Source organism: Tamandua tetradactyla, chromosome 4, assembly GCF_023851605.1.
Source record: "Tamandua tetradactyla isolate mTamTet1 chromosome 4, mTamTet1.pri, whole genome shotgun sequence".
NCBI lineage: Eukaryota > Metazoa > Chordata > Mammalia > Pilosa > Myrmecophagidae > Tamandua > Tamandua tetradactyla.
The window spans coordinates 118,816,810-118,826,640 of NC_135330.1; the positions used below are offsets into that span (position 1 = coordinate 118,816,810).

General features: G+C 44.2%; 2 long non-coding RNA genes across 2 annotated transcripts; one reads left to right on the forward strand and one right to left on the reverse strand.

Annotated features, from left to right (window-relative positions):
* Positions 1 to 1,259: 1,259 nt before the first annotated feature.
* On the reverse strand, positions 1,260 to 6,448 carry LOC143679304 (uncharacterized). Its single transcript, XR_013173637.1, has 3 exons — positions 6,142 to 6,448; positions 4,571 to 4,650; positions 1,260 to 1,796 (listed from the first exon to the last, which is right to left on the reverse strand). It is a non-coding gene; the product is annotated as an uncharacterized LOC143679304 (long non-coding RNA).
* A 90-nt stretch (positions 6,449 to 6,538) lies between these two features.
* On the forward strand, positions 6,539 to 9,519 carry LOC143679305 (uncharacterized). The gene is made up of 3 exons (XR_013173638.1): positions 6,539 to 6,682; positions 8,897 to 9,021; positions 9,341 to 9,519. It is a non-coding gene; the product is annotated as an uncharacterized LOC143679305 (long non-coding RNA).
* Positions 9,520 to 9,831: the final 312 nt, after the last annotated feature.

Consider the following 9,831-nt stretch of genomic DNA (forward strand, 5'->3'; position numbering starts at 1 on the left):
TAAAGCACTAGTATGAACACTTGTTCTGTTGCTTTGGACCATAGTAGTCTTGAGGAAAGTGTGGGGGAGAAACAAAGCAACCAAAACAAGCACTTTCTCAAAATTGTGGCAGGGGGCTGGAGGAAGCAGGGAAGGTATATGAGTGCATGTAGTACTTAAAAGAATCTGCACCTGCTTTTCTCAGGCCAGCTGGCAGAATATTCAAAGGAAAGTACCGTTCTTTCTGGAAATACTCAGGACTGAATGCATCTGCAGAGGAGTTGACAGGAGCGTGCTGGGGTGGATTCCGTTAAGTCCACGCCAGCCACCATTTTAGAAATTAGGACCGAATTAGAACAGGTATCGTGTTTTGAAGAAGCTGTTTTGAGGTTTTGACACCCTGTGAGTTTTGCACATAACTACACAATGGCAGAAGTAGCACATACCTGCTTTTCCTGTATAATTGTCATTTCCATACTGGGCAGCTTTACAACCAGGTGCTACCTGGACACTTAGTGGAGCAAGAGTGTTCATCAGCCCGTCTGGCCAGCAGAAACTTCAAGCCACTGTTGGGAGGTGGCCTGGGCAAACCCCTAAGTGGGAACCTGTCCTTCTGTTTCCCCCATTCAGAGAATTAATTCATGGCCTGCGGCCTCCAGGCCACCTGCCTCTCACCCCTGGGCTATCCTGGAGCCTGCATTCTTGAACTGGTTCTTGGAATCTAACCTCCTGGAGAGGGTTAATGAAATTTAAAGGAAAATATGTGAGAAGAAAGATGTACTTGGGTCTATTCGACAATCATCTTGAAAAGCTGTGCCTGGGCAATATTAATGAGAAACCACATTTGGTTTCTCACAGAGCACGCAGGCTCAAATCGTGTAAATAGCCAACTCTGCTATTTAAAACCATCCAAGGCTCTTGCTGTGCCTTTTGTTGAGTGCAATCACATTACCTAATGAATAATCAATGCTTAGCTGACATCTGAGGATCCAAATAACTAATCCTGAACTAAAGTTACTGATTTGTTCTCTGTTGCTAATCTTTACTATTGAGCTATTCTCACAGTGCTGAGCCCTTTTCCTGAATCCTTCACCACCCTTCCATCCCCACCACAATTTTCATAGACATTGGAAGACCTATGGGTCCTGGGAGTTACAGTTTAGGAGTGATGGAAATATACAGACTTTTGGATCCACCAGTGACTTTGATCTGCTATTACACTTAGCTCCTTTATTTTTTTTCATTCATTTATTCAACAAATATTTGTTTGCTGGTGACTATACAGGTTCAGGGGCTTGGGAGTGAACTGCCTTGAAGAGTTTGTGGTGGTTGTAGGTCTCAGGCCGTGGTGTAACTCACCTAAATTTTGGACTTTTCATAGCTGGGTGGCAGAGAGCAGAATAGACCACATCTCTGATTTCTCCTACTGCTCCAGCCTTGTGGATTTCGTAGATACAGGGTCAGGACTGGCTGTCTTGGGGATGGAGGGTACACTCATGTGTTTAATGATGCAGCACTGTCTGGTCATGGCGAAGTCTAGTCTGTTGACTCTGCACTGAAGAAGAAAAAGTCTTTCATCTTTTCAGCATGCCGAAGTCCAGCGTGGTATGTCAGGGCAGCCGGAGGGAAAGGACCGTGTTTTATTCATCCTTGCTCTCTCAGCTTCTGGCACAAAGCCTACCATGTCGTCGCAGCTTTCAAAATGAATAGCTGGTGAATGGTTTTATCTGCTCAAAGCATATCTCTTATTCCAAGATCTGTGGGGTCATCTTCCCAGGGGAGGGGAAGCTTTATTGTTTCAGTGCATGGTTCAGCTTCTGAAATGGAGACAGGAAAGAATGACCCGTCAGCTCCTCAAGAACACAGGCAACTGGACATGACTAGAAATGATGCCGCCTGGCAGAGCTTATGTCCTCTCTTCTGCAGGAGGTCATTGATGAGGTCCGGGTGCTCCCTGGATGGGGCATGTTGGCAGGAAGAGGCCAAATATTTGTACAGCCACAGGTGCTGAACCAGGAGATGGGCTAGAAGTTTGGGGGCCCAATGGGTCACTGGTGTGTAGTCCCTTCTACATATCTCCCACTATAACCAGATCTCATTAGCTCAACAAATAACAGGGGAGGTACTGTTCTGATACTGGGGATATAACAGCAAAGCAAACAAAAATCCCTACCTTTATGGAGCATTCGTGTGTGTCTGCAATCAAGAAACAAAATAAACACAGACACATAGATGATATTAGAAGTTGATGAGTGACAAGGAGATAAATAAATAAATACAGCAGGGAAGGATGACAAGGAATACTGAGTCGAGGGCTAATTTCAAATAGCTAGGAAGCCCTGATTGTCAAAGTGACTTTTGAATAGAAGATCTGAAGCTGGTGAGGGCATGAGCCCTCTCTGGGGGAAGAGTGTTAAAGGTGGAGGGGACAGGAAATGTAAAAGCCTTGGAGCAGGGCTGCCCCTGAGGTGTTCAGTGTATCTGGAGTAGACAAAGAAGGCAGGGAGTGGAAGGAGATGAGGTGAGGGCTTCTCAGAAGGGGAGGAGAGAAAACCATCATCAGTGTGTTTCTCCTTACTCAGCACTTACCAATTTCCTTCAACATGTTCCCAGGACCCATACAGACCAGTCAGTGGGAAACTGAACCAAAAGTGACAAAAAAAAAAGGGGTGGGGGTGGGGACGGGAGGCCATTGGCTGGAGATTGGAATAGAGTGCTGAGTTTCTCTGCTTGAAGTCTGATGCTATATCCCTCAGGATCTGGGAAGGAAGCCTGGTCCCTGTAATGGGTTGAATTGTGTCCTCCGAAAAGATACAGTGAAGTCCCCACCCCAGTACCACAGAATGTATTCTTATTTGGGTTTAGGGTCATTGCAGTTGTAATTGGTTAAGATGAGGTTATATTAAATAGCCAAAAAGCACATGAAAAGATGCTTAACATCATTAGCCATTAGGGAGATGCAAATCAAAACCATAGTGAGATGCCATTACACACCCTCTAGAATGGCTGCTATTAAAAAAAGAAAAATACCAAGTGTTGAAGAGATGCAGAGAAATAGGAGCATTCATTCATTGCTGGTGGGAATGTAAGATGGTGCAACAGCTGTGAAAGATGGTTTGGCAGTTCCTCAGGAAGCTAAGTATAGAACTACCACGTGACCTGGTATTCCTGCTACTGTACCCAGAAGAACTGAAAGGGACTGGAACAGATATTTGCACACTGAGGTGCATAGTGGCAATATTCACGACTGCCCAAAGATAGAAGCAATCCAAGTGTCCAATGACCGATGAATGGATAAACAAAATGTGGTATGTCCACACAATGGGATATTATTCAACCATAAGAAGGAATAAAGTCCTGATGCATGCAATAACAGGGATTAACCTTGAGGTCATTATGTTGAGTGAAATAAGTCAGACACAAAAGGACAAATATTGTATGATCTCACTAATATGAAGTAATTAGAATAAGCAAATTCATAGGGTCAGGAACCAAAACACAGGTTACCAGGGGCTGGGTTGGGGGTAGGCAATGGGGAGCTAATTCTTACAGTGCACAGAGTTTCTATTTAGGATGATGGAAAAGTTTTGGTAATGGATGGTGGTCATGGTGACACAGCATTTGGGAATGTAATTAACAGCACTGAACTATATATGTGGATATGTCGTAAAGGGGAAATTTTAGACTGTATGTATGCTACTAAAATAAAAAAATTGAAACATGGGACTGTACAACACAGTGAACCCTAATGTAAACCATGAACTATAATTAATAGTTATACTAATATTATTTCATTAAAAGCAACAAGTGCGCCATATTAATGCAAACTTATTGTAATGAAGGGGTGTGTAGGAACTCTATATTTTCTATGTGATTTTTTTGTAAACTTAAAACTTCTCTAATAAATAAAAAAAAGCAAAAACAAACAAACAAAAAGATGAGGTCAAATTGGAGTAGAGTGAGCTCTTAATCCTATATGCCTGGCATCCTTATCAGAAGGTATAGAAGGGGAGAAGAGGCATAGAGACATAGGGATCAGGACAAGTGATGACAAAAGCAGAGGTTAAGGCACTGCAGTGCCTTGCCAAGGAATGTCAAAGTTGCCAGCAAACCACTAGCAGCTGGGGAAAGGCAAGGAAAGGCTTCTCCCCTACAGGTTTCAGAGGGAGCATGATCCTGATGACCCCTTGATTTTGGACTACTAGCCTCCAGAACTGTGAGATGATAAATTTCTGTTTTAAGCATCCAGTTTATGGTACTTGGTTAACTTAGGCCCCTTAGCTTGGGGACCTTGAGTTGCTTAATGAAGGGATTGTTTGCCAAGATGTGGGCAGAGTACAGAGAGAGCAAGAAGTGTAGGACCTTGGGGTCAGCAACATCAGAGCTGTTGCCATTCCTAGGCCAGAGGAGAAATGGAGAGAGCATGAGGGTAGCTGCGTGGACAGGTCCACCTAGGAGGAGCTGTGACCATTTGTTTGAGGGTATGGTCAGTCCATGGTGACACACAAGGAGAGAGCTGATGTGATAAATGTCCCAAACTCATTCTCTTCCCTCCTTTCCTTGTACTTTCCGTGGGCTGGGCTGACCTTACCCAGAACTGAAGGGCAGGGAGTGCACCGATTGAGTCCGTAGTTGGGCGATGGAGCTCGGTGGAGAAGGTGGAGAGTTGCTCTGAAAGGACAAACGGAAGACATCAGACCCAGTTGCCATGGGCTAGAGAAGGGGTGGAGGGGTGGTTGTTGGGCTGTAGAGAAATGAGATCACCCTCTTTGCCCAAGCAGGCACCTGGTTCGAGTGGCTGTGTGGAAGCCAAGCAGCCTGCGTTCATCTCACTACCACCCAGAAAGGACCACCTACAAAGAACACCCACCACTGGTTGCCAGCCTATTGCCCTATGGGTGCTCAGTTTGGTGTGGGGCCCACCTGTGTAGTGAAACTCTGTCCAATGCCTCACCTGTCCTGTCCTTTATGAACAACATAAGGATGCTGGGAGGTGCCCTTGGATGGGGGGGGAGGAGGGCTTAGGCCTCTTGGGTGATGATGCTGACACCGAGGGAGAGTCTTGCCCCTGACCAACTCCACTGGGTCCATTTAGCCAGGACTGCAGTGGACACCACTGTCTCAGTTAACTTAATATAACTGGGAACATTCCCAGGCAGGCCAGCAGAACCTCAATGCTGCAGCTGCTGGAGGAGTTAGAGTTCCCTACAAGCTGTCAATAGCATTAGCAATTGGGCAATGTCTCAATCAATGGCATTTGAAATTGGGCAAGGTTTCAGTCAATGGCATTAGCAATTGGGCAATGTCTCAGTCAATGGCATTAGAAAGTGGGCACTGTCTCAGTAGCCAGATAATTGTTTTTTATTGCAGAGCTGACTTTGAAATTGAAGACATGGATGACTGGGAATCTTTCAAATTTTATTACTCTTCTAAGGAAGCCCTGAATCCTTGACATGCTTGCCAGGCCCTGTGGAAACTGGCTCCTGCATCTTTCATTGCGTTTCATCTTATGTGCTCTCCCCTTGCTCCTAGCCCCTTAGCCATCCTGGAGCCTTAATGCAGGCTGCCCCTTCCTTGTCCCCACCTTTCCTGCCTCCTTGGCCTTGTCCTTCCGGTTCCTTCTGTCTCCTCTGATGACCACTTTGTGCCTGAATTTCTAGTTACCTTTTCAAGCTCAGCTCAAAGTCACTTCCTCGTAGAAGGCGCCCCCGCCAGCCCTCCAGACTTGGGTGGGTCATCATTCAGAGTCCCTCATAGCATCTTTCCATCCAATACTTTTCACAATTGTAATGAAATTATGACAACTAACTGTGATGAGTCACTACAATTAGTTGAATAATGAACTGCGGACTGTCTAGCTCCCCAACCAATGGTAAACTCTGTGATCTGCTGCTGTCCAGGGCCTGGGTATAGAAGACACTCAATAAGTATTTGAGGAAATTATTGACTGAAAGAAAACAAAAATGGGTTAGGAGTGGGTGCACACATACTGCACAGAAAAAAAATAAAAGGAGGCATAGATCGGAAAGAGCAGACCTGCCTACCCTCTCTCACATGCATCTCTCTTGATGCTGGGCATGAGGACATGTCAGGGACAGTGAGGGGAAGCATTTGCAGATGGGAGCAGGCACACGGGAGTTGACCAATCAATTCTCCAGACACCTGGGGAGATGAAGAAAAGCCACTGTCAGATGTATCACCTCGACGACGCCACCGATCTAATTCTGTGAATATGTGAGAACAGTAAACCCAGCTCTCTGCTGACAGCTTCGCAAAGACCTAAAGCGATGACAGGTTCAAGCCATCAGAAGTTATTTTAACTGGTATCCTGACATCTGGGGTACTCGAGGGCCAGCAAAATGAAGTGGACTATTTGTAAAATGTCCCTGGCTCTTTACTCTACCAGAACAGCAAGCACATCAAGGCGTCTGTATGCCGTTGTTAGAATTCTCCAGCCCTGAATGAGTAAGTTGGGTGGAACAGAGAATGGAATGGCATGGCTAAAACATGAACCTTTATTTCATGATGCGGATTGGAATGTGTGGGATGGAATGGTCTCTATGGAAGGGGTCACACATTAGGGCCTGACAGGGTCTCAGAAATCATACCTGGCCCCCGAAGAGGATGGAGTTAAAGTTTATAGGGAGCTCAGAAAAATGATGTAGAGGATGTGTGAGAATGACAGGAGAGGGGATGGTGGAAGGTGTGAGAACTGGAGGGAGAAAGGGAGTGGGGATATGTGGGTGAGGCTGATGAGGTAGCGGGAGGTGGGTGCCCCAAAAGGGCAAATTTGACTGATAAGAATGTGGCTGCTGCAAATTCTTCTATTTTTGCTTCAAGTTTTGAATTAATGTTTATTGATCATGACATCTTTATTCCTTTCAGGTCATGTTGACCAAGCTAAAGGGCTTAGCTTCCAAGAATCAATGTAGATCCCCTCTGTCCCTTCTCTTTATTTTGGCTCTTGAGACTATTCCATGCTTTGCTCATTTTCCATTAAGGATCTGCTTTCCCCCAAATATGCAATTTACAATAGTTGGTATAATAACATATGATAGATTAAAAAGAACACATCAGACCCTATAGTTTTCAGATATTGTAATAAAACATAATGCAAGATATAAATAATATGCAATAGGAATACATGATAACATGCCACAAATAATAAAGAATAAAGGGTGTTCTTATTTAGTTTAGAACTTAAGGTGAAAAGGAGAATCTGGTAAATCTAAGATTGTGATAAACTGGAAACTGGAGTAGGCAGTTGTCTGTACTGTGTGACTTGAGGAGGCAGTGGTAAAGATTTCTACGCCCAAAATCAAACTGAACAAGCTATCATTTTATTAGGAGATAGTCGTTCTTTTGGGTCATAGGTCTTTTTAAGAATCTACTTTTTTTTTTCGCATGGGCAGGCACCAGGACTTGAACCCGGGTCTCTGGCATGGCAGGCAAGAACTCTGCCATGGCCTGCCCAAGAATCTACTTTTGAACATGTTTGGCATTTTCACACATAGCCAGTGGTAGCTTGGTAATTTCTAGAGTAGGCTTCTAAGCAACGTGTCTTGAACTGGCTCACTCTACTATTTTGGAGTTGTCATCAAGTGCATGGCGTATTTGATTATTTTCTGGAAGATGTGAATCATATAGCTCTTGCCGAACTGAGGCTGTGACATCTAAGCTGTTCACGTCTGAGACTCCGGCTTCAGCGCTGACTGCTTATATCAGCCTATGAAGCCCTGTGCGGTCTGGATCCACATTACGAGAGACAGGTTTGCTCAGTCCCTGGGTGGCTCCTGGAACGATTTCTGGAGGCGCTTCTCTGTGCTCCCCACTTTCTGTGCTGCCTTCCCAACCATCTGTACATGCCTAGAGCCTCCTGAAATCTTCATTGCACTCACCGGCTTCCTTCCAAGTAACTGTGGACTCCATAATTGACCCCAAGAGAGGGACTCGTTCCCACAGCCTAAGGAGTTTCAGGAGATAGAGAAAGCCTTTTCTACAAGTGAGAAAAAAAATTCTGAATAAAAACACCATCATTTTCCTCTCCCCCTGTCCTCTTTCTTTCTTCATTCACTCATTGCATCCTTTTAGATGCCCCTTATGTGCCAAGTTATGTGTCAGGGATTGATTGAAGGTTCAAGGATGATCAAGACATAAGCCCTTCCTCAAGAATCTACAAGCCTGGAAGGGGGAGAAAGACATGCCCACGGGATAACAGAGAAAGTTATGAGTGTGAAACCAGATGTTTGTACGTGGACCAGTGGGGCCCAAGGAAATGGTGGACAATCATTACTATTTTCTCTGCCTTTGAATTTGGGTTTTAATATCGTCCTTGCTACCTATGTCTTGAATCTCTAAATCCCAGTTTTTCATCTTTAAGGTTAATGCCAAGTCATAGTTTCTATGAGTATCAAATTAAAAAGTGTGTAAAAGGATTTTTAAAAATCACAGGGTTTGATGATGATGGTGATGGTGGTGATGATGAGGACAATGGCGGTGTGGACGATGGTGGTGGTGGTGAGGATGATGGCGGTGATAATGGTGATGACGGTGATGATGAGGATAATGGTGGTGGTGGTGAGGATGATGGCGGTGTGGACGATGGTGGTGGTGGTGGTGATAATGGTGGTGATAATGGTGATGATGGTGGTGATGATGAGGATGATGGTGGTGTGGACGATGGTGGTGGTGGTGGTGATAATGGTGATGACGGTGATGATGAGGATGATGATGGTAGTGGTGAGGATGATGGCAGTGTGGACGATGGTGGTGGTGGTGGTGATAATGGTGATGATGGTGGTGATGAAGACGATGGCGGTGTGGATGATGGTGGTGGTGGTGATGATGATGATGGTGATGAGGGTAATGATAGTGGCAATGATGATGGTGGTGACGACGATCATTTCCTTCTTTGCAGACACATTGGTGATCATTCTGGGCCCAGCTTTTCCCAGATGAGTCAAGTGACCATTGTTCCCTATATACTTTCAGTCATACTAAAGTAAGTTGGAGACTGCAGCCATTTCTAGAGAAGAGCCATAGGTAAGAAGAAATTTCTTTTTTTCCATATATGTAATGCATCTTCCTTCTTTTGAATTTTTAGAGTGTAGAACCAAACATCACTTTTGTCTATTTCCAGTCACCAGTGTAACATTTGCTTTGCTGTACAGTTTATAAAGTACTTCTAAAGTTACAAATCATCTGTGCCTCATAATAACCTTTTGATGTAATAGAATAGGCATCACTTTGACCTTCATTTATATATGTAGACTATATGGCTCAGAGAAATTAAATAATTTGTCCAAGATTTGTAGCTAGAAGTGCTAAAGTGAATACCTCTTTCTGGTCCTCTCTTTTCTAGTCTTTGAAATCATCCGTTTCTCCCGTAAGCATGTTGCAGCACTCCTCTTTGATGCCTTTCAAAGAAGATTTCAAAATACTAAGAAACAGTTTAAGAAACTATTCACATTTTGTCATATCACAGACCCCTGAAACATCCTTAACTCCTAGTGTAGTCACAATAAATCAAACAAATAAACCTCCCCATTGTTTTGTGGATTATTTCTCCATGAGGCAGATGTTTACTTTTTTACAGATGAAAGCTCATTGTTGTCAAGAACATTTAAGAGGCTTAACCTGTCTCCTTTGGCATATGGTGTTGGCTTTTCATGATAAAACTGGTTGTGTGCAGCCGTGGACAAAATTGCAAGTCTTTCTCTGAAACTTCACCAGTTGCTATTGCAGAATGTCACTGTTTTCCTTTGCAGGGGATCATCGGGGCCTCTTCCACTGTGAAAGGGGGTAAAAAGCTGTTTCGTTTGGTAGAAAATGCTCATATTTTAATGGGTATGA